Source organism: Triticum urartu, chromosome 3A, assembly GCF_056163025.1.
Source record: "Triticum urartu cultivar PI428250 chromosome 3A, HENAU_Tu73, whole genome shotgun sequence".
NCBI classification, from domain to species: domain Eukaryota; kingdom Viridiplantae; phylum Streptophyta; class Magnoliopsida; order Poales; family Poaceae; genus Triticum; species Triticum urartu.
In genome coordinates, this window is record NC_141875.1 from 551358922 (window position 1) to 551371741 (window position 12820).

A 12820-nucleotide genomic window follows, 5' to 3' on the forward strand; every position below is an offset into this window, starting at 1 on the left:
CCCAGTTTTTGTAATCTGCTTCTTTGTTGCGCTTTATGATCACTGGTGGCGAACTTTAATGCCCAGTGGATGTAATATACCTTAAATCCTTTATTGTGTAGTGTAGGTTTATTCTTAGTTACTATGCCGTAATTTCTTTATTGTATAGAGTAGGTTTGTTCTTAATTCCTACTAGTTACGCAGCAGCCCGAAATGAACCCCGGCCCATGATTGTGCGAATCAAATCACGGGCTTTTAACAAGCTAAAATTGTCTGGGTCCTTGTTTAGCCCAATCAGATATCAGCTGCGAGCAGGCCGAATGCAAACTGGGCCGTAGTTAGGCCCAACTATATGACGAGCTTTTAATAGGCCAAAATTAATATAGGGCCAAAATGTTAAACGGGCCCTTAACAGGCCAAAACTAATATCAGGCCGAATTACTAAGTGGGCCTTTAGCAAGTGGGCCCAAAAGCATAGTGTCCAGTTGACAGGCCGAATCTGATATGGGCCATAATTGACCCCAAAGCCTCTTAAAGGGCCGGACCTGATCTGGGCCGTAATTTGGCCCAGAATGTGGTAGGCTTTTAACGGGCTGGATCTCATATGGGCCACTATTAGGCCCGGAGCGTGGCAGGCCATTAATGGACCAGATCAAATATGGGCCGGCATTTGGCCCAAAACATGGCAGCCAGTTAATGGGCCGGCCTACTAGGGTCCTCAAAATATTGTGGGCCTACAGCTGGGCCGGCCCATTAATGTCGACGAAATCTCATGGGTCTTTAGCTGGGCCGGCCCATTATGACCCGCGAGAATCTTGTGGGCCTTTACCTAGGCCGGCCCATTATGGCACAAAAAAATCTTGTGGGCCTTTAGCTGGGCCGGCCCATTATGGTCCGCAAAATCTCGTGGGCCTTTAGCTGGGCCGGCCCATTATGGTCCGCAAAATCTTGTGGGCCTCTAGTTGGGCCGCCCCATTTAAACTTGTTGGGCCGTGCCACGTGTCGACGTATCATAGGCGCCTTCTGTCCAGTGAGTGGCTGACATCTGTCCCGACGATGAGCCGACACGTGTTTCCTCTAGCCAATGATGATTTTACACGTGGAAAATCCCCATTGGTCGGGGCTGTTAACGGGTTATCGGATCCAAAACCCGACCCGATAGCTTAACGGTGTTCCGTTACGGTGGATGTCACGTGTCGGTCACCCTTGACGAAAGCACTTCTGTGACGCACGATTTATCGTCATGGAAGTGGACACTTCCGTGATGATAATTTTGGTAATGTCATGGAACACTTCTACGACAGCACAGGTATGACTATCTTGATTCTGTCATAAATTTGTCATGGATGTACATGCATGACAAAAAAAGTGACCTACTATGACAAACACGTATCATCACGGAAGTGTATTTTTTTGTAGTGGACTGGGTGTCCTTAGCTCAAGGGGAATAAGGTGAAGACACGGTCTTCTGAGTTAAATCTCAGCCTCCCTAACCAGACATACAGTTGTCACAACAACTGGAACTGGTCCAACAAATCCTTGTCCTCTCCAAGCGACTGGTTCTATCTTCTCCCTCTCTTTATTTACAGTTTGTCTCGTGAAGTCATTGCCTGCCTGTGTTACCTGTTTGACTTCACTGTGTGACTTCTATTGTTGTTTGGCTTCATACTATCTTCCATCCTGATCATCACTACCTAGCTGCTATTAGTCTTCATGCTTTCACTTCATTGAATACTTGACTATGGCTTGCCTAGTGTAGTCTACCTTCCGCTGCATGTCAATAGGTTCATTTCTACCGTTGTCTTCGAAACTCCCATGTTTTGAAGACGTTCATAAAAATCGCCTATTCACCCCCCTCTAGTCGATAACTAGCACTTTCATCAGCCATGGCCACAGGCACGTGCTCGATCCTTTTGCAGTGCAGAATTTTATTGAAGCAGGGAGAAATCGACGGCTGGAGACGGATGGTACGGACGACGGCGCATGGGGAGAGGCGGTGGAAGGATCCGGTTCATGGCTTGTATACTATCCTCAAACCTATAGAACTAGGGGTCGGAGGCTCGCGTTTTCAGTGGCCTGTAAAAAGTTTACAGTTCCGCCAACTTTTACGGGGTCTGTTCTGGACACAAATTAGTCCGAAACCGTAAACTCGCTGGAATTTTTAGAGGTTTGGCATTTTTGCGGGGTCTGCTAGAGTTGCTCTAAGGTTCGTGCTATTGATACGTCCATTTTGCATCATGCTTTTATATCGATATTTATTGCATTATGGGCTGTTACTACACATTATGTCACAATACTTATGCCTTTTCTCTCTTATTTTACAAGGTTTAAATGAATAGGGAGAATGCCGACAGCTGGAATTCTGGGCTGGAAAAGGAGCACATATTAGAGACCTATTCTACACAACTCCAAAAGTCCTGAAACTTCACGGGAGCATGTTTTGGAATATATAAAAAATACTGGCTAAAGAATTAACCAAAGAGGGCCCACACCATGGCCACGAGGGTGGGGGCGTGCCCTACCCCCTGGGTGCGCCCTTGTCTTGTGGGCCCCCTGGCAGGCCTCCGGTGCCCATCTTCTACCATATGAAGTCTTTCGTTCGAGAAAAAATCATAAGCAAGCTCACGGGATGAAACTCCGCCGCCACAAGGCGGAACCTTGGCGGAACCTATCTAGGGCTCCGGCGGAGCTGTTCTGCCGGGGAAACATCCCTCCGGGAAGGGGAAATCATCATCATCATCACCACCATCGATCCTCTCAGCGGGAGGGGGTCAATCTCCATCAACATCTACACCAGCACCATCTCATCTCAAACCCTAGTTCATCTCTTGTATCCAATCTTTGTCTCCAAACCTCAGATTGGTACCTGTGGGTTGCTAGTAGTGTTGATTACTCCTTGTAGTTGATGCTAGTTGGTTTATTCGGGGGAAGATCATATGTTCATATCCTTTATGCATATTAATACCCCTCTGATTATGAACAAGAATATGATTTGTGAGTAGTTATGTTTGTTCCCGAGGACATGGGAGAAGTCTTGCTATAAGTAGTCATGTGAATTTGGTATTTGTTTGATATTTTGATGAGATGTATGTTGTGTCTCCTCTAGTGGTGTCATATGAACATCGACTACATGACACTTCACCATTGATTGGGCCTAGAGGAAGGCATTGGGAAGTAATAAGTAGATGATGGGTTGCTAGAGTGACAGAAGCTTAAACCCTAGTTTAGGAGTTGCTTCGTAAGGGGCTGATTTGGATCCATATGTTTCATCCTATAGTTAGGTTTACCTTAATACTTCTTTTGTAGTTGCGGATGCATGCAATAGGGGTTAATCATAAGTGGGATGCTTGTCCAAGGAAGGGCAGTACCCAAGCACCGGTCCAGCCACATATGAAATTATCAAAGTACCGAACGTGAATCATATGAACATGATGAAAACTAGCTTGACGATAATTCCCATGTGTCCTCGGGAGCGTTTTCCTTTATATAAGAGTTCGTCGGTCTTGTCCTTTGCTACAAAAAGGATTGGGACATCTTGATGCACCTCATTTACTTTTATTACTTGACCCGTTGCAAATTACCTTATCACAAAACTATATGTCACTGATAATTTCAGTGCTTGCAGAGAATACCTTACTGAAAAATGCTTATCATTTCTTTCTGCTCCTCGTTGGGTTTGACACTCTTACTTATCGAAAGGACTATGATACATCCCCTATACTTGTGGGTCATCAAGACTCTTTTCTGGTGGCGTTGCTGGGGAGTGAAGCGCCTTTGGTAGGTGGAATTTGGTAAGGAAAAATTTATATAGTGTGCTGAAATTTACTGTCACTTGTTACTATGGAACATAATCCTTTGAGGGGCTTGTTCGGGGTATCTTCACCCCGACCAGTAGAGCAAAGAGTTGCTCCTCAACCTACTAAAAATGTTTACTTTGAAATTCCTTCGGGTATGATAGAGAAACTGCTAGCTAATCCTTTCACAGGTGATGGAACATTACATCCCGATTTGCACCTAATCTATGTGGATGAACTTTGTGGATTATTTAAGCTTGCAGGTATGCCCGAGGTTGTTATCAAGAAGAAGGTCTTCCCTTTATCTCTGAAGGGAAAGGCATTGACATGGTTTAGGCTATGTGATGATATGAGATCATGGAACTACAACCGATTGAAATTGTTATTTCATCAGAAGTTTTATCCTATGCATCTGGTTCATCGTGATCGTAATTATATATATATATATATATATAATTTTTGGCCTCGCAAAGGAGAAAGCATCGCTCAAGCTTGGGGGAGGCTTAAGTCAATGTTATATTCATGCCCCAATCATGAGCTCTCAAGAGAAATTATTATTCAAAAAATTTATGCTCGGCTTTCTCTCAATAATCGCTCCAAGCTCGATACTTCTTGTACTGGTTCTTTTATGATGAAGACTATTGAATTCAAATGGGATTTATTGGAAAGAATTAAACGCAACTCTGAATATTGGGATCTTGACGAAGGTAAGGAGTCAGGTATAACACCTAAGTTTGATTGTTTTAAATCTTTTATGGATACCGATGTTTTCCGTGAATTTAGCACTAAATATGGACTTGACTCTGAGATAGTAGCTTCTTTCTGTGAATCCTTTGCTACTCATGTTGATCTCCGTAATGAGAAGTGGTTTAAATATAATCCTCCCATTGAAGTAAAAGTAGTTGCACCTATTAAAGTTGAAGAAAAGGCTATCACTTATAATGTTGATCCTGTTGTTCCTACTGCTTATATTGAGAAACCACCTTTCCCTGTTAGAATAAAGGATCATGATAAAGCTTCAACTGTGGTTCGTAAGAGTAATGCTAAAACACCTACACCTCCTGAGCAAATTAAAGTTGAGCCTAGTATTGCTATGATTAAAGATCTCTTGGCCGATAATACCGATGGGCATGTTATTTACTTCTGTGATGAAGCTGCTAGAATTGCTAGACCTGACAATAAAAATAAACATAGACCTGTTGTAGGCATGCCTGTTATTTCTGTTAAAATAGGAGATCATTGCTATCATGGCTTATGTGATATGGGTGCTAGTGCAAGTGCAATACCTCATTCCTTATACAAAGAAATTATACATGATATTGCACCTGCTGAGATAGAGGAAATTGATGTTAAAATTAAGCTTGCCAATAGAGACACTATTTCACCAGTTGGGATTGTTAGAGATGTTGAAGTCTTATGTGGGAAAGTTAAATATCCTGCTGATTTTCTTGTTCTTGGTTCCCCACAAGATAACTTTTGTCCCATTATATTTGATAGACCCTTCTTGAATACTGTTAATGCTAGGATAGATTGCAAAAAGGATGTTGTTACTATTGGTTTGGGGGATATGTCTCATGAGTTTAATTTTGCTAAATTTCATAGACAACCCCATGATAAATAATTGCCTAGTAAAGATGAAATTATTGGTCTTGATTCTATTGTCGTGCCTCCTAATGATCCTTTAGAACAATATTTGCTCGACCATGAAAATGATATATTTATGAATGAAAGAAGTGAATAGATGAAGTATTCTTTAAATAGGGACCTTTTTTGAAACACAACTTGCCTGTTGAAATCCTAGGGGATCCTCCTCCACCCAAGGGTGATCTCGTGTTTGAGCTTAAACCATTACCTGATACTTTTAAATATGCTTATCTTGATGAGAAAAAGATATATCATGTTATTATTAGTGCTAACCTTTCAGAGCATGAAGAAAAGAAATTATTGAAAACTCTGAAGAAGCACCGTGCTGCTATTGGATATACTCTTGATGATCTTAAGGGCATTAGTACCACTCTATGCCAGCACAAAATAAAATTGGAGAAAGACGCAAAACCGGTTGTTGATCACCAATGACGGTTAAATCCTAAGATGAAAGAAGTGGTAAGAAAAGAAATACTAAAGCTTCTGGAGGCAGGTATAATTTATCCCATTGCTGATAGTTGATACGTCTCCAACGTATCTATAATTTTTGATTGCTCCATGCTATATTATCTATTGTTTTGGACATTATTGGGCTTTATTATCCACTTTTATATTATTTTTGGGACTAACCTATTAGCCGGAGGCCCAGCCAAGAATTGATGTTTTTTTTCCTATTTTAGAGTTTCGTAGAAAAGGAATATCAAACAGAGTCCAAACGGAATGAAACCTTCGGGAACGTGATTTTCGGAACGAACATGATCCAGGAGACTTGGACCCTACGTCAAGAAATAAAGGAGGAAGCCACGAGGTAGGGGCGCGCCTACCCCCCAGGCGCGCCCTCCACCCTCGTGGGCCCCCTGTTGCTCCATCGACGTACTCCTTCCTCCTATATATACCTACGTACCCCCAAACGATCAAAAACGGAGCCGAAACCCTAATTCCACCGCCATAACTTTCTGTAACCACGAGATCCCATCTTGGGGCCTGTTCCGGAGCTCCGCCGGAGGGGGCATCCATCTCGGAGGGCTTCTACATCAACACCATAGCCTCTCCGATGAAGTGTGAGTAGTTTATCTCAGACCTTCGAGTCCATAGTTATTAGCTAGATGGCTTCTTCTCTCTTTTTGGATCTCAATACAATGTTCTCCCCCTCTCTTGTGGAGATCCACTACAAGAAATATGTCAACTTGTGACCTTCTGTTAGTGACCCTGGAAGAATTGGTCATAGATCTATGACCATTTTAGACCAATTGGTCAAAAGTTGTCCGGGGGCTCCAAAACCTAAACTATAACGACCATTTTGGTCAAAAAGGTCGTAATTTCCTTACATGAAATGGTCATAAAGCAGATAGCACTGGTCTGCTGCCTTATTTCTAGCTGATCATGACCAATATAGATGGTCACAACCTTGTAAATTGTGGTGGGTTGCTATGACTAGGCGCCACCTCATCAGTTTTGCCTATGTGTCATGTCCATGTGGCAGTTTTTGCCCTAGGTTGTGAAGCAACCTATATTTCTGTCATTCCCAAAATTCCCAAAAAAATCTCATAAATTCTTTGGGTCATATCTTCATCAAATATGTAAAAATCCTTCCTTGCCTAGTTCAAAACTAATTCAACAATATTCATTTTCCTATTCTGTTCACGATGGCACTTTATGAAGGAAGTGCTATTTATATATTCTTGATTGCCCTCGGAATTTTTGGGCACTCTTTCCTATCCAAATCATTACCGCATGACAAAATTCAGCTCCACTTGCCTAGCAAATCTTCCACGGCAAATTTCCAAAGTTTTTATCCACCTAGAAGCATTGTGAAAGAAGTACCTTTTTTATATATCGAAATGACATGAAATTTATACAGTTCCTTCATATGCCCAAATTATCACCCTCCTCCAAATTGCAGCTCAGTCAAATCATCTATGTGAGCCCAAGTTCAATTTATATTTTATGGCCAAATTGGCACGTTGCAAAGCAAGTGTTATCTAGATCCCTCCTATTACCCTCAAACTTTTCGGGCACTCTTCCATACCCAAATCATTGCCACATGATAATATTCAGCTCAATTTTCCTAGTAAATCTTTCTCAGGAAATTTTCAAAGTTTCTACCTCGAGAGAAGCTTTGTGAAGTAAGTACTAGCTAGGCTTACCCAAATGATCTGAAAATTTACCAGAGCATGACCATACCCATGTAACTTACCTACACCAATTTTTAGCTTATTTCATTCATCCAATCTCTCTCACTAGTTTTCCCAAGTTTCTGTCCATAGAAGAGAATTGTGAAGGAAGTACCACTTTGGCATTTCCAAATAGTATACATTTTCTACAGTGGTTTCCTATGCCCAAATAACCATCCCCCACCTAATTCCAGCTCAATCCGTTCATTATTTTGAGCCGAGCTTCAACATTCGTAGTTATGTCCAGTGTGGTAGTTCGCAAAGCAAGTACCACCTAGGCTCCATCTTTTGAGTTGAAAATTTGTAAAGACGGTCTTCTTAGTAACTGATCATCCTCAGCCAAAACTCACGCCCATTAGCCATGTACATTTCCCTTACCGCTAATCAAACACTTGACTGTTAATTCATGTTTGAGCATGGATCGGTCTCCTCGTGTGAATCTTATGTTGTAATTTTCTTCCTAGCACCAACCTGGGGAGTGCCCAACCCACTAGACATGCCTAGGCCGCCCAGAACGCATGGCAACGCCACGGTCACGCGGTGACCACGCGGCGGGCATGCGAGTTTACGCGCTCTAGAGTTGGGGCCCTCGGCCACTGCCCAAACCTCTACGTATCGCCACCAAACCATGTATTTATGATTAAATAGGTCCTTATGTAACTAGAAATGATTTTTGGAAAAAATAAATAGCAAACTATGAGGCAGCTGCAGTTCAAATTTGACCTGCTTCCTACTGAATCGGTGGAAATTTGTCTTTTTCACGAGAGGTGGATCAAAAAAATTTACACCCAACAATTTTGTCAATTATGCATTAAATATGGCCTAGTATTTTATAAAAATGATTTGGTCCAATTTTGCAACAATTATTTGGTAGTTCCTTCACAAAAAAACCTCCTTTGGGGCACTCGAAAAATGGAAAATGGTTTTTTCGTCCAACGAAAATGAAAACTTCCTTAGGCAACATTGTCTGCCATTCCAATATGCACCCTTGTGCACAATATGAGATCATTTGAACAAACTATGCCATGAATGTGGCCATAAGATTGATCATTTGGCTTGAAAGCCATTGACCTTCACACATGATAGCTCATTTCTGAGAACACTTTTTTAAAATAATTATCGTATTACAAGTTTATTATTTTTCCCGGAAACTTAATCACATATAATGAGATAATGTGAAGGTTTTCCAATTTTTTGATTTTTTTTAATTTTTTATGCCCGTTTCAAAATGTGGTCAAAACGGCGGGCTTGACCGTTCCTAGGTAGCGGTTGAATCTTGAGATTTTTTTGGTGTTTCTCTGATTAAATAGATACTTATGTACCTATAAATGATTTTTGGAAAAAATAAAGAGCAAACTACGAGGTAGCTACAGTTCAAATTTGACCCGCTTCCACCTGAATCAGCGGGAATTTGTCTTTTTCACCAGAGGTGGATAAAAACTTTTTACAACCAACCATTTTGTTAATTATGCATTAAATATGGCCTAGTATTTTAGAAAAATGATTTGGTCCAATTTTGCAACAAATATTTGGGAGGTCCTTCACAAAAAAAACTCATTTCGGGCACTCGGAAAATGGAAAATGAATTTTGCGTGCAAAGAAAATGAAAACTCCCTTAGGCAACATTGTTTGGAATTCCAAGATGCACCCTTGTGCACAATATGAGATCATTTTAACAAACTATGCCATGAATGTGTCCATAAGATTGATCATTTGGCTTAAAAGCCATGAATCTTCACACTTGATAGCTCATTTCTGAGAACACTTTTTTAAAATAATTACTGTATTACAAGTTTATTATTTTTCCTGTAAACTTGGTCACATATAATGACACAATGCGAAGGTTTTCCAATTTTTTTGATTTTTTTGAATTTTTTATGCCCGTTTCAAAATGCGGTCAAAACGGCGGGCTTGACCGTTCCTAGCTAGTGGTTGAATCTTAGAATTTGTTTGGTGTTTCTCTGATTAAATAGATACTTATGTACCTAGAAATGATTTTTGGAAAAAATAAAGAGCAAGCTATGAGGCAGCTGCAATTCAAATTTGACCCGCTTCCAGCTGAATCAGCGGGAATTTGTCTTTTTCACCAGAAGTGGATCAGATATTTTGACACCCAACCATTTGGTCAATTGTGCATTAAATATGGCCTAGTTTTTTATAAAAATGATTTGGTACAATTTTGCAACAAATATTTGGTAGGTCCTTCACAAAATAAACTCATTTCGGGTACTCGAAAAATGGAAAACGAATTTTCCGTGCAAAGAAAATGAAAACTCCCTTAGGCAATATTGTTTGAAATTCTAAGATGCACCATTTTGCACAATATGAGATCATTTTAACAAACTATGCAAAAAAACAATCTTTGACACTCGAAAAATAGGAAATGTTTTTTAAAGAAACTTATCTTTAAACAATCACGACCAATTTAGATGGTCTTTAGATGGTCATAAGGTCTTTAAGTTGATTGTTGCGTTCTGATTGGTCCAAGGGCAGCTCACGCGGATCATGCATCAACCATCGTCCGATCGTCCCGGATCCAACGACAGCCATCGCCCCTCGCTGTCTCACCCGCTTAACCCTAACACAACCCTTCCATCTCCCTCCCTCAGATCTCCTACGCAGCCATAGCCGCCTCCCCCAACCAACTCCCTCCCTCAGATCTCGATCCGCCGCCGGCCCCAACCACCCCCCACCGCCACCGTAGACGAGGTCGAGGCTGACCCAAGATCGAGTCCATGCCCAGACTCGCGATGGGCGTAGCGGGGATGGGATCCCATCCCATCCCGCTCCTCCTCCTCTCAGACTCCACCGATTCCTCCCCAAATCCAGCCGCCCGCCGAACTCCTCTCCCCCAACCCCACCGCCACCGGCGACCTCGTCTCCACAGCCCCACCGGTGACCTCCCTCCCTTCCTTTGTCGAGGGCGCCCGAAACCCTAGCCCCTCTCTTCCCGCGCGGACGGGGCGACAGAGATGGCCAAGGATGCCGCAGATCCGGCAATGACGGCGCCGGAATCTGCACCCAACCGCGGTGGCTGCTGCACCAGCATCACGAGACGGCGATGGGGGGTCCCTAGCCCTTGACGACGGCGAGGTACGAGATGGGCTGCAGCACCTAGACGCCCAGGTACGCCCTCCTCCTTCCTTCCTCATCTCATGTGCCTGCAGATTCTCCTCTCCTCTCATCTCATGCGCCGCTGCTTGTTTGCTTCTTTCCGTGGGCACTGGGCAGACCCGACCATTTCTTTCTCTCTGCGCCCGACCACGGCCACGGCAATGGCAACGGCAAGGGGAACCCGACCGGTGATGCGTTCGTTCGCAGCCTCACAATGTTCTAAGCAGCCCCCCTTTCTGAAAAATTTCCTGCAATTTTCTTCTCTAAGATTCAGTACTTTGCTAATTTTGATGGTTTGTTGCGTTATCCTTTGTAATATGCAGCAGCTTACTGAAGACAAACTTCCTCAAGAGGTCCGCGTATTGCTCGATGACGCTGTTGTTGCAGCATCGTCCTCCTCGACCACAACTACCGCGTCCGCGTCTCTGACTTGGGCACCGCCAAGGTCCACCACAACTGCAAAAACGTCCTCCTCGACCACATCCACGCGGGGCAGAAGGAGTGAACTGCTACTTGTATCTGGAATGGAGCTCTCGCTTTAGGTTAATCTTGAATTCTTCATGCATTTACTTTCAGAAAGCATGTGCAGTTCTTCACAGTAGTATTTCTACCTGAAACTCAATCTGTGATTTACCCCTAATGTTTGCTTGTTGGCAATTTTCCACTGCCCATCATGTTCTGAATGGCACGCATGGAGCTCACAATGATTTACACTGCACAGTTTGATTCTGATAAGCATCAGTTTAGACATATCAGGGCCATTTGGTCAGCCTATAACAAAGCTACTCTGAAACCCTTCTCTTTGAAATGGGTTGCTCCTGCTATGCTATGCCACAGTAATAACTTGCATAGCTATGCCACATCCTGCACTGCGACACTTAATCCTGGATAAGCACACGACTCATGTATTTAATTCTAGTACTTTCATCATTGCACATTACTTCACATGTACTACTTGTATAATTGATAGCTCACGGCGTTCTCTGATTGCATGCTGCTTTTTTTAGTGGATGAACTAGTCTGTAATAATTTTCTAAAACACTAATACTCGATGATTACAAGCAGAAGTAGTCCCTGTTTTTGCGTTACCCACTTTTCTTGAAAGTTGCATACACGTTTTTTTAATTCAGATGTGTGTATCACTGGATATGCACTCGTAGTACAACACAGATTAGTAAACACTTGGTCAGGAGTATGTTATACTTTTTTAATTCAGAGGTGTTTTCACTTTTTGGTGCTGAGAATAGTAGCAAGTAGCGTCACCTGAGATGGAATTCTTGCTTCAAGGGTGAATGCTTGTCATTTTCTGCAGAATGCTAACACGAGTGCTACTTGAATCCTTAGAGTTGGTTTTTATTTCAGTACATCTAGTATCAAATATGGTATTTGTCATAACTAAGGAATAAGGAGCCAATTACCTTGCCCTTCTTGCTATTTCTTAAGAGTCGGGTCACTTGCAGAATTGTTCTTTGGATAGATAGGCTTGTGAAGGAGCCAATTACCTTGCCCTTCTTGCTGTTTTTTAAGAGCCAAGTCACTTGCAGAATTGTTCTTTAGATAGGCTTGTGAAGGATAGGGAAGCACCTTACCTATCATTGAACCCATCTATACTCACTTCAGCTGCAACTCTGTGTTTAATTCCGTGCCTGGGATTACTAATTGAGTCGCTCTACTACATCCTGTGATGAACTAAAGAAGATGATTTCTTTTTTTGCAGATAGCATGCAAGAATTTCCCTCACTCGCGTCATTTATGTTCTGAATTGCCCTTCAGCACCACTACTCACCCGAAGAATTGTGTAATGGCAAGTCACAAGCATTGTCACCCCCTGTACATGATTCTGTTTTTCATATGATTGCAATAGCAGAGTTCACAACAGCGTGTTTGTAATGCGGCTCGTTGCTGTTCTCTTTTTCATATGCAGTGCTAATGTTATGTGTGTGATGCTCCAGCTCCATGCAAGCACTGGGGCAAAGGGCTCTGTCAAGCAGGTCTCTGTGGTAAGCGTCTCAGTTCCGCCTCTGTCTGCTCGTTCGAACTGGTGGTGTTGCGAGATGGGTTTGCTTGTGGATTCTTGTTTTGGTAGTAGTTTTCTTTGCTATGAGTGAAATGCTG

General features: G+C 42.5%; 1 long non-coding RNA gene across 1 annotated transcript; it reads left to right on the forward strand.

The window, feature by feature from the left end:
• The first annotated feature begins 10224 nt into the window (after positions 1-10224).
• LOC147980486 (uncharacterized) lies at positions 10225-12533 on the forward strand. Its single transcript, XR_015599794.1, has 4 exons — positions 10225-10717; positions 10823-10921; positions 11029-11247; positions 12423-12533. It is a non-coding gene; the product is annotated as an uncharacterized LOC147980486 (long non-coding RNA).
• Positions 12534-12820: the final 287 nt, after the last annotated feature.